At 28.4% G+C, this 23,135-nt stretch overlaps 1 protein-coding gene across 13 annotated transcripts in view; it reads left to right on the plus strand.

Annotated features, from left to right (window-relative positions):
- Nucleotides 1–23,135, plus strand: part of LOC121132656 (fasciclin-2) — a 131,322-nt gene that overhangs the window by 36,567 nt on the left and 71,620 nt on the right. The window lies entirely within an intron of this gene.

Raw genomic sequence — 23,135 nt, forward strand, 5'->3', positions numbered from 1 at the left:
AACACATCTTTTCTTCTTCAACAATTTTTTAATTTTAATTAACCCTGATTTTGTTTTATGTTCCTTTAATTGCTGAGATGGAGTTGTAATAATTAAGTATAAGTAAATGTCAGACAATTTAATAAAAATCCCTACTATATATTACAATTACCCCATCTGACCTAGGAATCTTCATTGAAATCCACAAACATAATGTATATTTCCTTCTCTAGGAACGACTGGGGGTGCGAAACCACGCACATTGAGTTCAAGCAAACAATTTCTCCCGAATGGGCTGTCTGTTGAGCTTACGTCGTTCCATGATGACTGGGAGACTTGATTCAATTTGTACATATTATACAAAATTACGTGAGCGAAAAGTTCATTGAACGAATCAATTATTTCCTTTTTTGTTGATAAAACAAATTTAGAAGGTTTAAAATTGTTTCTTTTGCAAAAGAATACGATCGACAAAATTTGAAACCATTTTTATGAATATTTTGAGGTAGCTCAATGCCCTAAGATTTTGAAATTTTATACTTTTTAAAGCAAAAAAAGGAAATTTGGTTAATATATCATCTGTATATTACAAACTACAGCTTTTTAGTAAAAACTTTTGATAGAAACTTTATTTAACCAAAATTGTCAATCAAAAGTTGTTTATAAGCTTTTATAAGGACTCAGTAATTACTTATCTAAAAGAATGCTAATTATACTGAAATAAAATATAGGCTTTTGCTTATTTGTCAATTCGTTAGCGTATCGCACCCAAACGATTTGGCTAATTTACACTAAAATTTGTGTAACGTTTATTTTGTATTTAAATTAACGAAACAGTGGTAATTTAGTTGGAGCTAATTATATATAAAAAGGACCTCCGAGTTCGTTTGAGACCGAGGGTAACGACAATTTTAGTACAAATAAATACTTTTACTATTAAAATGTAATATCACAATGTAGCACACTGACTAAGTTTTAATAATAAATCAAAAATATTTTTTTATTCAAGATCTAAACCTTTTTATATCAAAATTCCAATTAAATTCCAAAGGAAGACCAAGGATTACGATATATATTAAGAATCACGAAATCAAAAAATGAAATAATTTACACCTTACAGTAAAGTAAAAAATAGTTCAAAACATTTTGATCATTAGGTTTGTTGCTTAGAGAAATATGTAAAACTTTTGACACTTTTTTTAGTACTTTGACATTTTCAAATCATCATCAATGATAAATGTATTATCTTGATAATAATTGAGACCAATTTTCTATTATTATAATGAAATTCCTTAAAAGTTTACTTGTTTACTTTGAGATTCAACAAACATAATTAATTTTAATTATATTTTTAAAAAAAATAAAGATTTCAACTTATTTGGAATATGTGGAAGCCTATTTTCCAAATATCCCTTGTAGTTCTCCTCTCAGTAAAATGAGTACAATTAACTTTCGTCTCGAGGAAAGAGTGTGATAAAATTTATAAAAATCTAAAATTAGTTTATTAATTTTTTTCGATATACCTAGGACCCAAAATATAGAAAATATCATACTCAATAATTAACTCATATAATAATTTATTTTCTCAGTAGTTTGTGTATTATGTGTAGTTTATTGTTTCCATTTTAAATTATATCTTCTACCTCCTTTCCATTAGTGAGGAAAAGTTTTGAAGAATAGAGTTGAAATAATTATTGTAATTAACAATTAGTATATTGTAAAATTTGTCAACCATTAATAGTAGTTTTTGTATTTATTCCCAAATTTATGATTTATATATTTGCAAATGACATGATTTAAGATTCAGCCCCAGTTTCACTGAAAAAATTGGGAAAATATCAAGTTTCGAACTCTTATAAGTACTAAATGTTTTCTAATATAAAACTTGATGAAAAATTCAAATCTGAAGTCAAAAATGCCAAATATGCAATGGTTTTTTAGATATACACATTTTTGTAAAGGTATGTCTAATCTGACGTAAATAAAAATATCTCTTCAGTATTTTCAAGTTCTACAAATGAATCAATTAGTCCAAACATGGGTTTTGAGAACCTGTAGTTGTTTTCTGACAAATTGGACCTTGATTTGGTCAATATCAAGTAGCTGTTGTTCCTATAATTGCACAATATCACCCGTTCTGAAATATGGATACTTTGATCAAAAATTGAGTAAAAAAAAATCCATAAGTATTGTATGACTCAAATTAGATATCATTTTTATAAAGAAGTATATCCTAGGCATAATCTTTTAAGTTTTCACGAATATAGCTGATTCTATATTTTGGTTGAGGCCTCATGTAATGCGAAATTTTGTATAAAACTTTAAATGTGTAAACCGTAAAAGAAAGTTAAAAACAAACAGATCAGCCAGCCTAAAATAAATTATGTTAGGTACAAACGATCAAATTTTCAAGTATCTAGCTCAAAACATTTTTATGTACGATCCATTTTAATGATCGACATTATTTTTTCCACTGGTCAATAAACGTCAACCAAGCCTTTAGTTACTTTTTATTAGTAGATATGGCTAGTTAAACCCAGTAATATCTAAAAGTGAGAATTTTGAATTATGTTTGTCATTGAGACATATTTTTTAAACGGCCATTGCACAAAAGTTAAGGAAGAAAGAATTGAACAAAAAAATTTATTTAAAAGCCCTGGCCACTATTTATCATTTGAATAAGAATGGTTTTGTAGATTGTAGATTCTATAGATCTGCAAAATTATGATTTCAAAATTTTGTCACAAAAAAACTGTCATTTTTGGGAGAAATTTTTCCCAAATACGAACTTTTTGGCTAAACAACACAAAATACAGGATTGAAACTTAAAAAACTCATAACCTACGTACATTTTTACTTTAGAAAAAACTTATTAAACACCTCTCAATGTTTATTTTGTACCCTAAATATTTTTTTTCACACTTTTGGCAGTGAAACTGGGGTCAATTATTCAACCATGTCATATACAAAGTGCTGCTAGGAAATGAGGACTATTTACTTACTAGATAAATCCTGATTATAAAAGCTAAATTGTCGTTACACAAATATTATCTTTACAGAATTAAGCTTAGAAACTTAATTCTTCCATTAGGAATAATGGTATTTTCCATTTTTACAATAAAATGGATCTGAGAAATGTGTTTCAACAGTCTGAATTTCTCTGTTTTGAAGTATTAAGATTAAATATTAGACTTTCAGGATGACATACTAATATTTGTAACTTTTGAGTTACAACAATTTGGCCCTGAATCCCGATAGTAAATTTATTTATTTTACATCTTTAAGATAAATAAATTTTTTTACCAAATTATTTTTATGAATCAAGGTTATAAGTATATAATATAAATTTATGTAATAACTTTAAAAATGTATTAAAAAAAGGGTCGATAAATTATTTAGATTGGGATTTTTTTTTATAATTTTTTATTCATTGAGATACTGATGAGATTACTTGATAATTTTTGGCCAGACCAAATAATATATATTTTTTTCGATACGAAAAATTTCATTGTGATACCAAAAACTATTGCTGATAGTCCTGTCATATAACTAAGAAGAACTCACACCTTACTTTAACTAAAAATATAGATTTTTCGCTATTGCTTGATTCAAGATAACAATCAATTTCTTTGTTCAAATGGTTTGTCTAAAACAAAATTATCCAATTACATAACTCTTGGAAAACTGTTTATATATTCATTAATTAATTAATTATTATTAATTTTCAATTATTTGAAAAGAAATAAGACATAAATCACGTAGGTATATTGATAAAAAATCAAAAAAATAATATATTATAATAATCATCATTATGTAATTTTAGCTGAAAATGTAATGATAGCATACTTTCATTTGTTGGATATAGACGAAATAATTTTTATGGACAAACAATAAAACTTTTAATCACACGACATTGTCACACTTTCTATGACTATTTGTTTATTTAATCTATTTGAACACAATATAACGTAGCAAATTTGAAAATATAATCATTATAACAATGTATACTTTTTAATACAAAATATAATAATAAATTTAGCACTTGTTTTTTCTTGTTTGGAAAATACTTTTATAATTATGAAATTTGGTCTGTTCATAAATTAAAGATATAAGTTATTGGGCCATAAATTTGAAGTCATAGATCAATGACAAAATAAAGTTCTTTTAACTAACAAAGTTAGTAAAAATAGTAAAACAGTGATGTAGTTGGAATTATTTTGATGCATACTTCTAACTAAAGAAACGTATTATTCATGATCAAAATTTGAAGAAAATAAAGTATTCAAATGTATCAAATAATGATAACTATTTGTTATCGATTATTTAAAGCCAACAATTGTATATATAACAGAAACATTGCTTGATGATCATAGCAATTGTAAGCTTATATACCGCTTGGATCGCATAATGGGGTTCCAGAAAGGAGGAGGTTGTGTTTTTATATCATATGTACAAAATATGCAGTTTTCCACGTTCATTATCTCAATTTTCAGAATTGAGACTGAGATAACGCTTGAAATTTATATTTTTAACCGAACTATTGAAAATGGATCATATGTTCGAACTACTTAATCCTCATATTAACGATCTTGTGGTAGTACCTTAACACACTCGTTGAGGTGGTTTCACTAAAGTGCTTACGCACAATTTAGCAGGCATTTCTTCTTCCTTTTTAATATTATTTTTATCCTTATATAGTAACTTTTTTATTTTCGAAAATAATTTATGAAGTGAAATGACATAATAATAATAAAAGGGGAGAAATTATGTATGCTTAATGAGTGCATAAGAACTTCAGTGAACTCACTTTTATGATGTAAAATTAAGAATCAAGAAAAAAACGCAGCACACTCATTTTTTTTTATTATTATTATTTTGTCTTGTTTAGTTATTTACAGTTAGGTATTATATGCAGTCCTTGATTTTGATAAACGGAAGTTCATTTATAAAGATATACTAAGTAACAAAAGGAATATTAACTTGTTAATTATATTATGTGAGATCTTTTCATTCAGATACAAACATATGGTGAAGTTCAATAAAAACGAGATGTTTGACCACAATTACTGAATGATTTAAGATTCTCCCCCACCCCTCGCTTAATGTTCTACATCATACACTGTACAATGTATACTTTATGTGATTGAATATTGTAAATGTCTATTTAAAGTCATATTTACATAAACTATGTACTATATTTTATGGATAAAAAACTTTTGAATACTGCATATGTTACATTCAAATTGCAGCAGTGATATAAAATTAAACATACTAATATGAAAAATAACTATCTGCAAATATTTCTTTTTAGAAAAGGTAAAAGCTACTTTTGAATGGAATTTATGACTTTATATTTCTCAAAAGATTATACTTTTCAATCGTTTAACAATTCTATCATCAGTTACTAAAAGAATTATAATTAAATTAAATTAAATATTTATTTAATAACAACAACAAAATTGAAAACCACTGGCAGCTCTTCCCTCATTCTTGAAAAAACAACTCATTATAAAATTATTTAATTTAAAGCCAAAATGAGAAATGGTTACTAATTATTTTTAAATAATTATCTTTTCTGTTTCTCTAATACAAAACTATAACAATAATAATTTATCTCTGAAGAAATTGATGATTCCTAAATTTGTGTAGGATAAATACATGGGACTTGTCAACACAAAAGTAAGCTAGAATGATTTTTCTCAAAATTGAGTGTGGATTATTTTTGTACTCTTCGACGAATAATCTTCAATTTTTATCAAAAAATTATTTCTATTAATCATTTGGATGCACATCAAATTAAATTTAAACTAGGCAAAAGAATTATAGATTTTACTTGAAACACCCATATTGGGGGCAATATAAGTCTTGTAAATCAGATAAAGGTGATATGTCTACTATAACTAAAATTCTACAGTATCATAATTCATCCCATAATTTTGAATAATAAGGCTATAATTCACTCAAATATGTATATGAAATATTGGGCTGTACATAAGAAGTAAGAAAATAAGTTTGTATTATATCCTTTTTTTGATTTTGGTTCAAGTTTTTATGTTAACGTACGATATTTATACATTGTACACATGCGTTAGACATGCATAAAAATGTGGAAGTGGATGCAAACATTTATACATCACTAGTATCCATAAACATTTGCACCAATATCAAAGGGATTCTTTCTATAAGAATTATTTTTTGTTAAAGAAATCATATTTACTTAATTAATTTTTGTGATATTATATTTAAAATTTGTTTGTTTTTTGGAAGCATTTTTGATTAACCCAAATTGTAAACTAGCTTGAGTAGTTTTCTTGGTGACTTAAAAAAAATCTTCCTCAAGATGTTACTGTTTATTATGCCACAAATGACGTTACTGTATATTTTTCTCTCATGACGAATGTACTTTTTTTCACATCGCAAAACACCACTTTTTAATTCAAATGAAAGGGTCAATTCACGGAGGCTGGCTGCGTGGTTAGTTGTAAAGTAATATTGAACCCCTGTAGGATACAAAATAAACATCGCATAGACTACTACTTATTAATTATTTTTTCCGTATATAGATGTTTATTATATTCTGTAAAATTATGAAAATAAAATAGTTTGATTAGGGAACATAAAACCCATCATTACAACTACTCTGGACAATTATTGATCACGTGATCTACCCAATCACATTGTGTATATGTGTTATTACCTTAACATGGAAATTGACTGTCTTTATTTATTTGTCTTCAATTTGCCTGTTCTTGCCTCTTAAAATTAGTAGTAGTATTCTAAACTTGATTTGTTGAAATTAATCAATCATTTTGAGCTATGAATACTAAGCAAAAGTTGAGAAAAAGGATGATATTAGTTCAATGTACTTTCCTTTTTCATTTTTGGACGAAATATTTATAGACATCGACAAATCACTTCTTGCTTTATACAAAGTAGTAAATTGAAAATGAAAAATAAAAATAAAAGGTAATATTTTTAAATAACCTTAGCAAAAAAAGTAATATTACAAAAATGTACAAAAATATTTTTAATACTATAATTATGAAAGGAAAAAAAAACTTTCTACCTTTTCACTCTTGCTCTACATAAGCACGTTCTTTCACTGACATCCTTTAAGGCTCTTCTTTGTTAATACCCTCAAGTAACTTTTATTGCCCCAGATTTCCATTCCTTCAGGGAGCGATAAATATCTACAAGTTATGTTATTAATTTATATCTCCACTTGTTTTTCTGGAAGAACGATTTTCAAAGGTTAAATCACAATTTATTGATAAGTTGAATGTGCTGCTATTATCATATTTTTTAAGAAAAGAAGAAAAATAAATTGAATTTATCTCCTAGTAAATATTTAATAAATTGTTCCAAATACTATAAAAGATGATAATATTTTAAATTTATGCCAATTGATTTTGAGTCGTTTATAGGACTTTTTCTTTTATTTGTATGTATATATTTCCCTTTCTCAAGAAATAATGGTGTTTTACTAAGATATGTGCATATTTCCATATGTGTGTAAAATGTAGATTTATTCGGAGAAATATTTTCAAACTTAATTTATGTTTTTTATTATTACAATTTGGATAATTCCCCCCCCCCATCTCCCCACCTACAATGATGAGAGTTAGCAACGCCCCTGCATATAAGTATATAATGTTGATCTGCACCAAGGTTATACCATAACGTGTTTAAGACTTATGTTTCACTACCACCACGCTTTTAATAGTGGCGTCATAGTGTATAAGTAGTTGCGTGTTTTGTTTACATTTTCCATCGTATAAAAAAAAGAAACAATCTACATTCTTGATTCTACAATTTCTCAGTTTCTACAGAGGATAACTTTGCAATAGTGGACTACAGTGAGGAACGAAGAGGATTGTCGGATTTCATTCAAATCCATTTAGGAAAATTAAATTGAACGCTTATTAGTTATTACTTATTCTGTGTTAACTCTTCATCCTTGTCATCATCAATTCTATCATTCAATCCAAGAGCAATATATTCAATCCATAAATATTGTAATTACTTATAAGTTATTTGTATTGACTGTCATTTGTTAGGATGGCCCTAAATTATCATGAGCATTCTTCATCAAATAGAAGATACTAGATGAAGACTCCTTGGAAAATGGGTGGAGTTCAATCTAACAAAAGATCGAGTTACTTTGTCACTCCCGACATTAAAGAATAGGTCATTGTGATAAAGTGCAACATAATTACATATACTAGGGATAATGAATTTTAAAAAAAAATCATAATGTGCATTGTTATGCAATATTTTAATTAAACTGAAGTATCTTAAAACGAATACTTTATTGAAATAGAACTGATTAATCCACAGTCCAAACAGTTTCCATATTGACTCTTTGTGGATTTGACACAAGAAGAAAACTTTGCTCCCAATAGCATTACAGTTGTGTTTGAAAAAAATGTTCCCCCTCCAATTTCCAAGGAATTGCTCGACAAGGTTTTTAGACTTGGCTAGAACACAAACACTCATATTTAGAAAGTTTATTGTTTAAAATTAAAAAATGACCCTCAAAAAAAAATATATATATATAATTTCCGTTTCTATTTTTTAACTAATGAAATGAGCAGTTTTTCGTACTTTACTTGCTATTTTTCTTTTTATGCTACTTTTGTTTACAATATTAATATACTAATGAAAGTACGATTGCAAATAAATTTTTTTATAACTTCATATTCTTCCTTAGGATTATTTTCCACAATTATGCTGGTGAGTCGATCCATCACATATGTTTCGGTATCCAAAAAATTCCCATGAAACTTAATAAAATCCTTCTCTATTTTTTTGCACAATTCCAAAAATATTCCGATGGTTGAAGCAGTCCCCCCCCCCCCTCTGGACAATTTTTTACGCCATGGATTTGGAGGAACTTGGATGCTGGAAGTATTGCATGCCAGAGTGGGAATTTTTTGATGTAACGATTTGGCCACATATCCAGCAACATAAATAAATCCTTCATCTTCACAGATTTTAGGATGTTGTAAATCATGAGATGGTAGTTCTATTGTATTTTCATCATTTTTTATATTTTCCTCAATCTCACCTTTAATGATTTGAAGATAAATTATATCATAAAAGTCTTGATAAAATCTTATGAATCTGCTTCGCTCAAAATAGGACTTAAAAGGAGATACAGGATTTATAAAATATTCATTAGTGCATTGGTGATACTACAACCTGTAATTTGTTAAACATAGAAACAAAATATTGGTCTTCTTCAGATCTGACGGGAGCATTCCTAACAACTATTTTTTCTGAACCACTTATTACGAGTATCTGGAATCGATCTATGGCCTCTACGGCATTAGAATGGGAGTGGGTTCGTCCAATATATCTTATTCTTGAAAAAAAGTTTTCAAGACAATCTTGATTTAAACGAGATGTCAATAAATATGGAAGGCCAATTTCATGATTTATGTATTGATACAATGATATCAAAGATTTTGAAGAAATACTTATGCCCTTTTGGTAGGGCATCAAAGCAGATGACTTAGGCAACACCACTTTTTCCTTTTTATTTTACTTAATTTGTTTCATTATTACAATCATATTTATCATGCTTTGGAGAATATCCTTTTATTTATACAAATTAACTCCATAGGCACATCCAAAGTCCTTTTTTGATATTGTTCGGGAGCTTCATCTCATTCCATTTTCCAAAATTATTCCCACTGATAATTATTTTGCATTGAGATTTAGTAAATCTCTTTTCCAGTTCTCCTTTCATCGCTTCTTTAAAATTAGATTGGGATTTTAATAATCTATTTTCCGATTGAAGCATTTTCACTTTTTTGTAAATCTGCTTCTGTTTCCTTAGTCACTTGAGTTCTAGAATGATTGAATCTTTTCTGGTATTAGAAGCCCCACTAGTTTGTATAATCCGGGATACACATGCTTGATTAGATGCGGTAACCTTTTCTAACACAAGTGTTTGAGTTGATTTTACATTGATTTGGGATGATTTGTCTCCAAATATATTTCATTAGAATCTTCTTCAAAATGGTCCACTATCTTAATTCATTTCATTTTCCTTGGAGCTTGCTCAAATCTATTTCCAGATATGATACCTCTGGGGAGAGAGAGAGAAAGACTTATGGTATCATTGTTTAAAATACTGATGTTGTTATCATCTGCCTGCTTTATTATGATTTTTGAGAGTATGACGAAAGTATTTATTAGCAAAATGTTTAATAAAAATATACTACGTATAATTGAATTATACGTTTTTTATCCGTTACAGTAGATTTGAAAACGTCACACTAAATAAAATTGTAATTCATTATGAACCATATTCAGGGTAAAATAACTGATGAAACGACAAAGTACAGTATTTCAAAATATATTTGAAGTTCCAAGTTTAAAAAGAAGGCTTAAATTAAATATAATCTGCATACTAAAAAATAAACCATCATACATTTATGTTAAATATACAAAATTAAACCATTGGAATCATATAACTAATAATAACAATAAATTATAAATACAAAATATTGAAATAATAGATTGATCCAAATAATATTTTTTTGTTCTGACATGAATTCAGTTAAATATATCATAATTTTAAGATGCTAAACACAAGCCAGACGTGGAGTTTAATCAAAAAGATTATCACCCTTTTTCCCTAATGTGGAAGTTGCTATATACAATTGTGCACAGAATAAATATATCTCTATCGATGAGATCTAAATAATTATTAATAATAAAGTAAATGTCAAAATCCTAAAATTAAACAATAAATATACTAATAAAAAAAATGTTAGAATTAAATTCATCGTAAAGATTCAGTGCAAAAGCTAATTATGTAGTCCGGCGATATTACTCTTTATTAAGACCATAAAAAAAGATTTCCCTCCCCCCGCTATTTATGCTTGTATAACTATTATCATGAAGGATAAAGGATACGCACAATTACTTGTTATAATACTACACCCTATGTAACTACCACCGTTGTTGTGGCCATTTAAGCAGTTGTTTTTGCCTTTTATGAGTTTTATGAACACCATTTCTTGGAGCTTATGAACCATAGCTAATTCTTAAGTGATAAAAAAGTAATATTTATTGACTATGTAATATTGGAAAACCTAATGATCATACTCAAGTCTTCAAGTGAAGAAACTAATGTCAGACAAACTAGTTGCGAACCATCCAAAGCTACTACCCCCGTTGTTGTGACCATTTAAGCACTTGTTTTGGCCATTTATTGAGTTGTGTATCATAATTCTTGATAATTTTAGCTAAAATATAATCATATTTTATAATTAGATTTTTTTTTTTAATGAATACTTTCTGTTAGATGGTATAAAATTCAGAGTTCCATTTGTTAATTTGATGTGGATGACTCTAAACATGCTGAAAATTATCTTAAATTCACAATTTACAATGGGGGTATTTCTATAAATGACATCATTACCAACATCCTCCATTAATTAATGATAGTTCCTCGGGAAGGGAAGAATTTACCCGTGTATTTCTCCATAAATTTTTTTGAACGTAGAATGATTAGCAATGGATAAGGTTATATTACATGCAATAAGCATCTTTGTGAGATCAAAGGTAAAGTCTGACTTGATGTATTCATCGTTAACTTGATTTTTCAGATGAATATCCATGCTCTTGATATGAGATGAGGTTAATGAGTGGCATGTAATTCTAGACTGGGGACTAAAGGCCCATTTATATCGACAAATCTGATAAGCCATCTGTTTCTCCTCCGATAAGTATTTTCCAAATTCCTGGGCCCCCATTTTCAGAAATCCAGACAGAAGGCAACGTTATTTTAGTTATTTTATTCAGTTATCTATCGACTATCAGCATCTAATATTATATTAATATTGAATAATAAAGTCGGGAATGATAACATTCTTGATAGTAGAAAATGTATATTATTTAATCAATGATGCCATAAGTATTTCTTCCCTTCCCCTCGTACGCTTTTGTATTCTTACAAAAATTATCAACCTTACATCTATTACATAATGGTATAGCCTTGTATTTCTATTAACCTAGGATCTGTACTGTATTTATTGGAAAGAGAATTGCTTACAGTTTACAGTTCAACAACAAGATACAAAAAATATGTTAAATCTTCATGTTAAGGGGATATTACCATGAAAGATATTTTTTTTAGTTTGCTTTCTCTCAGCTTTTTCTTTAAAAAAATAAAGAATATAAGCCTGAAATAAGGTGGTGCTTTCGCTAGTTTACTTTCTGATTTATAGTAGCTGAATTTGCGTATTTATGAATTCAAAAGTGTATTAATGCATATTCACGAATTTACGTTAAAATGCCAAAATTTCATATAAGTAACATAATTTTTGTTAAACTTCTTTTTTTTTCAACATATCTATTCCATAATAACCAATTATATAATTCGTTTTTCATATAAATACTAAAAAAAACATAAAAAATACGTAAAAAACTAAAATTTAAAAAAAACAACAACACAATAATATATGCGTAAGTATACAAACATATGGTTAACATTCTTCTTCTTTTTTTCCCATAACATGCAATCTTCACAAATTTTTAGGGGCGACATAAAGCTCAAATATAAATAATTTCAAAGGCCGAGCTATGATTCATAGTTGATTATGACTAATGAGTGACTTGTAATAATATAACATCCATATTTTTCTCCCATTTCCTCTTCTCTGTCCCCCAGGCAATTAATAACATTAAAATTAAAATATAACAATAAAATCTTGATCCTTTTTCTACTCGCTAAATATATATAAGCGTGCGCGTACGTACGTATGTATACTCCCCTAAGCAGGACAGGACACTGCGTTCACGCGTTTCTAATATGGGTCTTTATTTATTCGATATTGAATGTCTCTCGTAAAGTGTTTTGCTACAAAACAAAGAGTTTTAAAAATATTTGGCTAGGGAAAATCATCAAAATAATAAAAATGAGGCTATATATTTCTAATAGAAGTTATATTTTATTAGTACTTAAATCAAAATAAACATTAAATACATATAAAGAAAAAAAATACACTATCAAAAAGTACAAAGTTGGTCCAAGTCTACAAGTCAGAAGATTTTGATTGAAATTTAGCTTTTTTTCCTATTAGCTTCTGAATTCTTAGCTGTCATTTGTTAAAAATAGGATGTCATCATTCATATTAGCACTTTAATTTTTACCCATGACATTAAACAAAGCGAATAAAATTTTTTGAAGAAAAACTGACCAGGAGTGTCCTTCCTCGCACTTTACTCCTACAACGGCGATAATGCCAGGGTTTAAACTGTGGTACATTCTGAATGACATATCTGTCTCAAAATTGATGCTGGCTACTACTTGGGCCAAATTTCTCATCATAAGATAGCTTCAAAGGGGCAACACTTGGTTTTTTGATGAGGATGAAGTCGGATGGGAGTGTTTCCTTGGCCAATTTGTGACCAAGTTCCTCCACAGAGAGGACTGCCTCCTCAATCAAGAGTTCAAATTCCGGATGCTGTTGTAGGGCATTGAACTGTTGAACCCCTACGTAACGTGGTTGCAGCTTGAGTTGGTCTTGATGAAGCTTTAGGAATTGAGAGGTAGTTGGGACAGTTTGGCCATAGGGATGGTACTACATCTGCTTTGGCGTACCTGTGAAAGAAGAACAGTTATAAGTATACTATCTTCCCAACATTTTTTACAAATTATCAATCGCAAAAACGGCAATTCGTACAGAACGCATCAAAAGTGAGCAGCTGTCTTACTTATTCTTTAGAGTCTTGCCTTTTAGACTCACAGATGAAATCAGATTCGTTGAAATGCAGGGAACACAGCTTTGTACTTTTGGATGGTGCCTAATCTGTCTTCTTCAGATCTGTTTCTCTTGGAATGGCTCTCAGCAAGGCGGTATCAAGTCTAAATTTATCTCTTTGTTTGGCCACAGATGGATCGTAACACCAGACTGTTGTGTATCGTTTTCATAGCCCGTTCGACACCCTGGAGGATCACAGCACTTAGTGGGCATGAATGGAGTAAAAAAACACAATAAAGATTGGGTCCACAATGTAACTAATAGTTATTAATAATTACTTATTATCTTACCAAATACGTTTTTTTCAATGGACCCATGGTGCACGCGTATGTGAATTCATGTTTGCACGTGCCGGTCCTGTTTATAGGAGTCCTTGGTAGTGGTTAACTAACTACTACAGGTAGCTAAGGTCGCTTCAAGAGAACAAAAAAGAAGAATAGTCTCTTTTTCGTAGTAAAGATAAATACAAACACATATAGTGTTTAAAATAAACCAAACAAATGATGTAATACGCAACATAAAAACCAAAAATTTCGGCCACACCATTCCTGTTGCATTAAAAGGAATTTAAAAGTCCAACTTTTATAGTGATAATTCAAACTCCCCGAAAGCCACCTCCACTATTTTTGGGGATCACCGCAGAGATAAGAGTTTGGAGTTTACATATAACCTTCAACGCCAAACGTAATCCCTCGTTGGCTTTGAAGACGTATAGAAGCTCGTCTGGATCAGGGTTTCTTTCTATTTTCTTCCCTACACCCTCCCTCACATTTTCTATGATGTCTCGTTATGTTCAACAGTTCCAGAATATATGAGAGATTGTCTTGAATTGCTTACACTCCACACAGTGCGCCCGAGTGTCATTAAAATGTCTCCCAGTAAAGAATACCCCGTCGATATCCGATATTTCAGGTTCATTTCCGGGTCCCAAATTGTCTTGATATTTGTATATATTTTCCGTCTTCACTGTTGCCCTAGCAAACCTATTTCTGGAGTCGTCCTTTGCAACGTTGATCCCCATCTTTCTATTTGGGATGTTATATGGACTCCCCTTCCTCGTAATTGTGTTGAGTGGGTATTCTTTAAATTTATTTTGAACCATAATTATCAAGGGACTAGTAGTTTCAATTTTTAAAACATCGTCTATCCTCCTCAAACTAAGAGCTGTCTTCACATTAGTAGGTATTTTTATTTGGAGAAGCTCAATCTCATGGAGTAAGGCCGCCCTTCCTATATCGAGCCAAACTTTTTCTTTCCTTTTTAAGAATTGAAGTTTCATGTACACAAAATAACTTGTTGTGGTTGAAAATTACTATTATTTTTTTTGATTTATTTATTAAACCAATTAAACATAGGTTGAAAAAAAAATTATGGAAACTTCATCCACTCGTAATTGCTTTAAAAATAAAAAAAATTAATAATTACTTATATACTTGATACCTAAGAAAAAATAAACTAAATTCAAAAATATGCTTTAATCTTAAAATATGCAATTATTCGTTTAAATATATAGTTAATCAAAATGGATTAGCAGATGTATTTACACATGTAGAATTTGGGTGCTAATTGCTTTGTTATATTTGAATCACTTCATCTTCCTATATAAACTTATGAAATGAAGTGCACAGTTCTTTGTGATATTACACTCAATTAAAACTTCATATAGTTTTATTGAAAATAAAGGAAAAAAGTGTTTTCTTTGCTTTCAAGTTCATTGACCTGTTGAGAAACATTATAAACCAGTAAATGAATTGCCAAATGTATTTTAATCTTATTTATTCACTAAACATAGTATACGAGTATATGGAATTTTTTCTTCATTTTGAATTTTACCAGCCACACAAGAGTCTAAATATTACCTTTTCAGTCATATTCCTTTCCCATTTAAAAGAACTATTTCAATTATATTATGACATTCTAATACACGACAATAATTCATAATCAAATAATTGACATAATCTAAACGAAGCAAGTCTTTTTTAACCTAATAAGCTATGATTATTTATCTCTTCAAGAAGCTAAGTTTTAAGAATGACATCATCAATTAGAAACTTTCTTTTATTATCTAAATATAAAGACATAATTTGAGTTCATTAGATCAAAATAATTCACAATATATATAGTTTACAGGGTTGGGCAACAAAACATAGACTCGAGAGGTTGCTTTAGAAATACATCGATTTACACCAGAATCCAGGAACGTTATCATCCGCCGCTTTAAATTATGACGTCTGCCTCTTGCTTTCCTATATGTATATGTTGCTTCTCCAACATTCTTCATCTTAGCCACTTTGAAAACCAGGCTCCTGGAGCACCTCACAATGCCCATAATCCTCGCCAGCTTAACTTCAGCATCTAGGAGATCTGAGATGCGCTGCTTAGTTGCTTTGTGCTCAATCATGATGACGAAATATTTTTTAAAGTTTGATTATGTACAAAGGAAGTTGGTGACATAACTTGTATACATTTTAAAAAAAATAATTATTTCTTATTTTTTTATCTTCATATTATGTGATATACATATATAGTATTACAGTGATTTATTTCCTTGGGGGAAGCAAAAATAACAACAAAGATGCAAAAAAAAACTTTGGAACAAAAAACTTTTGTTGTTTACACATATGTATGTATACAGCAACTTATATATATATAAACAAATTATGTAGAGAAATAATAACTATGATTTTTTTTTAAATTAATAAAATTAGGAATAATAATAAACAATAACAGAATAGATAATAATGATCATTTAGATCATTTCTGAGTCATGATTCATTTGTAGCTTGATTAAATAGCTGAAGTTTCATATTGCAAGTTTGCATTAAAGTTTTTTCTATCACAAAACCAAAAACAAGTCTTAATATGATTAATTCTTATAATAATGTTTGGATGTAAGTTTTGGTTGTCGTTGAAAGTTCAAACTTTATTTACAAATATACTGCTTTCAGGATTACAATTTTTTTTTTTTCAAAATTGCTTGGTAGTGATTTATTCACACACTAGGAATTAATCTTTTGTCATTATTAGGAATGAGATTTTTGTAGATGAAAAGCACAGTTAAGAGATAAGAATGGATAAAAAGCTAGTGTGTCTGATTATTTTTTGTTCATTCTTTAATATTTTGTTGTGGATTTACTATCTCTCTCTGAAGGAATAATTTCTGAATATCTTTAGTTTATGCTTTTAAAAATTAATAAATATTAATACAATATTTTCCTGGCACTAATTTGTTATTTTAAATATAGTGCAAGGTTCCTCTCTCCATTGCATTCATTCATTTTCTCCTCCCTAAATCATATAATAAGCAGCTGATGTTAACAGTGGTCTTTTTTCACTCCCGCTTTCTCCTTGCAATATCTAATAGTCATATCCCTAGTCATTACAAACGCTATAAACCAAGTTGACAAACGCACTTGTTAGTTTAAATAGAGTACGAATCTCCCTCCTCCCACAAGATCTCACTTATTAGGATACTATAAATGACTTTCTTATTTAGTTTTTCCTCATGATGCATACAATTTTTTCTTCCCTTTGTAGAACTCTTCATGATAATTCTATTCAAAGGCTGAATTCATGGTGGTTGGGTAGTTAGATATAGTGTAATATTCAACGCCTCTAGTGTACAAAAAAAGTAACGTATAGACCACTCCCCTGGACAAAACATTGAGCGAGGGTTCTTTGTTCTAATTTGGCGTATAGCTTTGGACATTGCTATATAAGTTAAATGAGCTATTTAACTAGAAATCCAGCTAGCTTGAATCACTTCAAAATCATGTTAGTTGGCCAGAGGTATTATATATATTTTAAATCTGTCATCATTCTCGTGGAGCTCACATCTATTAAGCAAATCTGTATAGAGGTTAGAAACGGGTTAAAATAATGCCTATATCAAATCTTTTGCAGTAAAGAAATCCCACAAAACAAATCATTTTATGGGGAATGACTTCTTAATGCGCAGTAAGGGTGTGCTATTTTCAGTTTTTCAATGTTTAAATCATGTTATTTTTCTTGAAGTAATTACGTATATTAGTAGTTAAGTTGGTTTATGTGTATTTTTTCTATAATAGTTTCATTTTACAGGTATCACAACAGAACTTCCTTTTCATAATGCTTGGTAATCAGGCTGTATAATTAGAAGCAGGGTAGGGTTGGTTTCATTTCAGAAGCGAGATTCTAAAGTCTATCATCTGTTGGAATAATAAGGAAATATAAAAAATATTCATTTATTACTTTGATAAAAAAGAAACCGTTATTTTCTAATTTCGAATTCAATTCTCAAATAAATTTTTCTATTATGTTGGTATAGATATTCCCAATGTATGGCCTCAGGCATTTTGCATAGCTAGTTTTTTTTTTTTTTTTTTTTTGACAGATCACAAGTATTTTGCTGTGCTCCACGATTTTCTTCTATTAAAATAAAAGAAAGAAAAATCTACAAATGGAAAATTATTTATATATACTTTTGAAAGATTATTTATTCTTATAAAACAATATTTTTTTTTACAAAATGCTAAATTTTGAATAACAAACAATTTCAGAAATTATTTTTCCCCTAAATTGATTTTTACTATTTTTTTTTTTTTTTCAATAGTAGAAAATTGCAACACACACGAAAAAAAGTCTAATCTTTTTATGGTTAAAAAAAAAACTAACAATGCAAACGTTGTGGACATTTGCACCAACATAATAAACTCATAAATTTGAAATATAGAATTAGAAAATTACGGTTTCTTTTTTATCAGACCTCTTATCTGCATCGTAAATATAACTGTTTACATAATACAGTTATATGACTAATAATATTTGTATTCTCGATGAAATATATAAACTAGTAAATTATATTTACTTTATCAATGAGTAATAAGGGTTTTAACCCTTCAAAGAACTCAAAATCTCTCATTAAAGGTTTTTCTTAGCTTATTTTTTTTAGCCTTTTATATCAAGTTTTTTTACGACTTATTTACATCAAAATTTTACATCATGAAAATTTCAATTCATTTAAAAGATTCTCTCAAAAACTTTCCGATAATGCGTAAATAATGAATGCTTACGTAAAAAGTGTATTTGTACAGAGATAATTATTTATTTATTTTTATTTTCCAAGTCATTAGTTAAATAAATGTTGTTATTTTTGCTTTTTTTTTGGTATTGTGACATTAATAAATGGCTTGAACTATAATTTATTTTTATTTTATTTTGTAAATAAAGCGACTGAAATTATAGTATACAAATGAGGGCATGCATATTATACATAAGTATGTATGTACAATTACATACTGAATGGATATTCAAGCATTTAAGTATATTTATGTATATATGAAAGCAAATGAAAAAAAAATCATAGAAAATGAAATGATATCTAGACCACCCTGTGTTTTTAAGAAAATACATTTTTGCATTTAAAAAAGAAATTCGATGACTTACTACAATAAAAAGAGCAAATTGATGTTATTGAACAAACCGTTATTGAAGGATGAAAGTCCCTTTTATATTTTTTACCTTAAAGATTTGGCAATATTAATGTTTAATTAAAACGTAAAAAGATGTAGTAATAGTGACAAAAAAAACATCCTTCATTCTTATTCCGTTAACATCAACAACAATTTATTTAAGAACATTCTTAATTAATTCTTTTAAAGACAGTAAATGTAAAAAGTTTCTAAAAAACATTTTATCATATCTGTTTTGTAATTGGAATACTAATAAAGAAAAAGAGAAAATTTTCGAGAAAAAAAGACCATGTCTTTTTTCAAAGCTTTAAGGGAATAGAACGATCTCAAAAAAAAAAATTCAAGTTTGTCAGTCTGGGTTTTTACTTAGATGCATATTTTTAGCCTATGAGAGGATTTAAAAAAAGTTAAAAATGGAACGTTTGATAAACATTATTTGATAAGATGACTTAAACCATAATGTAGACAACAAGTATTTGTAAGGCTTCATATAGACTACACCTCCTACTGTGCAAAGTTTGCCAAAAACTATGCCAAAATTCAAAGTTATATCATATTGGATGCACCTTCTACAAACTGAAAATTTCGATGCATGACGGCAATGTCAGAAATATACACAAATCCAAGGACAATAAATAGTGTGTCTTATATCACCCTAAGAGAAATTTCATATATTTTACTATGTTACTAAAAAAAGATATCATCTTATAAACTAATGCTTATTACCACATAATTATCCACATTCCATTCAATGTGACTATTTTATTTTTCTTTCCACAAAAAATAGTCTACTATAGAGTACAATTAAAAAACAATAATTTCCTGTGTGAAGAAAAAATAAAAATAATAATAATTGTTTGAATGCAATTTGGCTAAAAGATACTTTCATATACTGTCACATGTCAAAACAAAGTAACTCTAGAATAAATTGTAAAGTGTATATTATGGTCTTTCATATTACCCAGGGACACATATTATCCCAGTATCCCTTTATGTTTTTAGGGAAATAATAAAATTAAGTAAGTCCTAATTTCTGCAGATTACTTTTTGATTATTATCAACATTATATTTGTGCATTAGGGCTCAACAATATTAGGAAAAAAAGTCTCAAAAAATTTCAGGTTTTATATTTAGGGGCCCGATAAAGTATATAGCTTCCATGTATACATTCATCATTATATATATGAATTTTTTCTGGCTAAAGCCAACTGCGTCTCAATGGGGCCTACCACTAAGAATATATTTGTGATGGTGTTCTTTGACATTTTTAAACTTGATGTGTGTTCTCTGACGAATTCCTCCTTTGTAATTAAAAAATAGAGGAGTAATAATAAAAATATTTTGGTTTAGAAAGCTTTAATTTCTCGTCACCCTTAATGTTTTTTGGAGAATAACATATTTTTAAATAGGAGTGATACTTTGGTAAGAGGAACTCAGGAATGTATGACAAATATATGAGGAACAAACATCTGTTAAGGTCTGTCTTTATGCAACATCCTGATGTACATATAATTGTTATACTGTAGCAGAAAAGGGGTAGAGTATTATTTACTTTTATTTTAGGGCAAGTAGACTTTTATATCTTTATATGCATGTATATGATACGTACGAGTATATCTCTTTTAATAGATTTGCAAAGTAAAAATACTAATAAAAAGATATTGGTAATCTCGTACAACCTCATTAAAAGTCATTTTGTTATTCAGTACACCCAATATAGATATACTTAGAAGAAATGTATCTAATATATTGGTATGTTAAACTAACTCTTCTTATACATTTGTTTTTTCAACACTTATTCTATGTTACATACCTGTCTTAACAAAGAATATATAAAGTAGCTGTAGTATCCAGCATAGCTCGGAGTTATTAAGCGTCCATATAATATTTTTTTTTAATAATATAGATGTAATTTATTAAATAGAAGATAACTCCCTAACAAATCATCATTGTTACTCTCTGTTTTTCATGAGCGCACTTACTCGTAGTTACTCAATACTTGGATGTTATCTCCTCGAGAATGGATGTATAATGAAAACAGCTTGGTTGAATAAATACATTGTTTAGGTTACCAACAACAACAACAAAACCGCACGCAAAAATATCTTTATTTATTTTTAAATGTGAGTTGCACTAATTAAGTATACATAAACATTCTAGTATTACAATTACTCTATCAGACCTAGGAATTGTTTTTGAAGTCCATATACACTAAGTATTTCCTTCTTTAGGAACGACCGAGTATCGAACCCTCTCATATTCAAGAGAATAACTTATTTCAAATGCTTTGTTAATTGAGCTACGTCGTTCCATAAAGTTTTTTTTTGTTTTTTTTATGCAAAAAGTCCTTTTATTTTTCAATTCTTCGACGGTGGGATTGGTAAGTATTCTAGACAAACTTTTTACAACATTATAATGGAATGGAAAAGTAAAATAATGAAAATATAGTCTGCGGGAAATCAAAAATATTTTGCTCTTTTTATTAGTAAATTTTTACCTCTTTTTTTTAAAAAGCAAATTATTGGCTTCCAAGTTATTAAGTCCTATATTTTTGTAATTGTGTAAAAAACTTTGGTGCGCACCAAATTTTAATTATTTTCTAAGCTTTTTGTTCAATTATAATAGAGTATTTATAAAAGTAACAATACATAATCATTTTTTTTTCTTCCGAGCATTACCTTGTTTTGGAACTAGGATACATAATTTGACCTATTGGATCGTTTTTTCTTCCAAATATTACCTCGTTTTGGAGCCATGATCCATAATTTGGCCTCTTGGATCGAATTTTATTTTAACCCAATTGAATTAATTTTTTAGCTCTGAGTGTCAATACGTAAGCGTGGAATATATAAAAAAATGGGAAATTTGAATAAAAATTAATTAAAATCGATTATGTAAAAGCATAATTAATTAGGATAAACATTTATTTATTCATATTATTAAAAAAGTCCATTCAAAATTAAAATATATATTTTACAGACTAGATTTCACTTTTAAGTCATATTGAAATATCTGCAAAACAACTTTGCAATCATAGTTGGATATTGTTTAAAGTAGTTGTAAGATGTAATTGTCTATTTAAGGGAGGAAACGCCTTGTGAGGTGTCAATATATGTACAAATTATTTTCTAGAATTTTTTGACGTTATTACATCTGACTGATGTCAATTAAAATATAACCCCATATTAAAAATTAGTTTTGTAAAAACTACGTCTATTTTTAAATATATTTAAAAATAGCCTTAATATCGAAATTGATCTTAAACTTTTGTAACGTTTAATAATGATATATTGAACTAGAAAATTCACCAATGTATTCTAAACTGTATTGGAGCATTTTCTATTTAAATGTAGATTCAAGATTGAAACTTATTTTGGTTATTTTTTTTTTTTTTTTTTTTTCATATTAATTGTAAAAATAAGTTTAAAAAAAGCCCAAGTATCCCCATTCTGGTTACTGTATATATTTTTTATAAAAGGGAGAGTAAAACAGCTCAACTATCAAAATCTTAAGCATTCGAGAACTTTTCTCCTTCGTTTCTGCTTTCCAATTGTATTTTATTTTTTTTTTGTATGCGCACGCGTTTCAATTATTGTCTTTCTAATAATACATCATCAAATAATTTAAGAAGGTCATCTCTTAAATTATCAGGTTTAAAAGTTTAGTCCAAGAAAAAATTGAAAGGAAAAATATCTTTTATAAAAGGCTACTACAGCCAAGCCTCAGATTTTATGGGTTTAGTAATTTAATCATTATTTTTTTTTAAATAATTGAATATAAAGTGTTATTTAGAGTATACAGATTAGAAATGGTGTCTTATGTAGGTTATATTTAGTATAGAGTTATTTATTCTTATTGAATTTACTATTTATTCGATGAAAAGAAAGAGTTATTTAAAGTAGATAGAGCGGACAAGGAACATTGAATG

This window comes from Lepeophtheirus salmonis, chromosome 2 (genome assembly GCF_016086655.4).
Source record: "Lepeophtheirus salmonis chromosome 2, UVic_Lsal_1.4, whole genome shotgun sequence".
Lineage (NCBI taxonomy): Eukaryota > Metazoa > Arthropoda > Copepoda > Siphonostomatoida > Caligidae > Lepeophtheirus > Lepeophtheirus salmonis.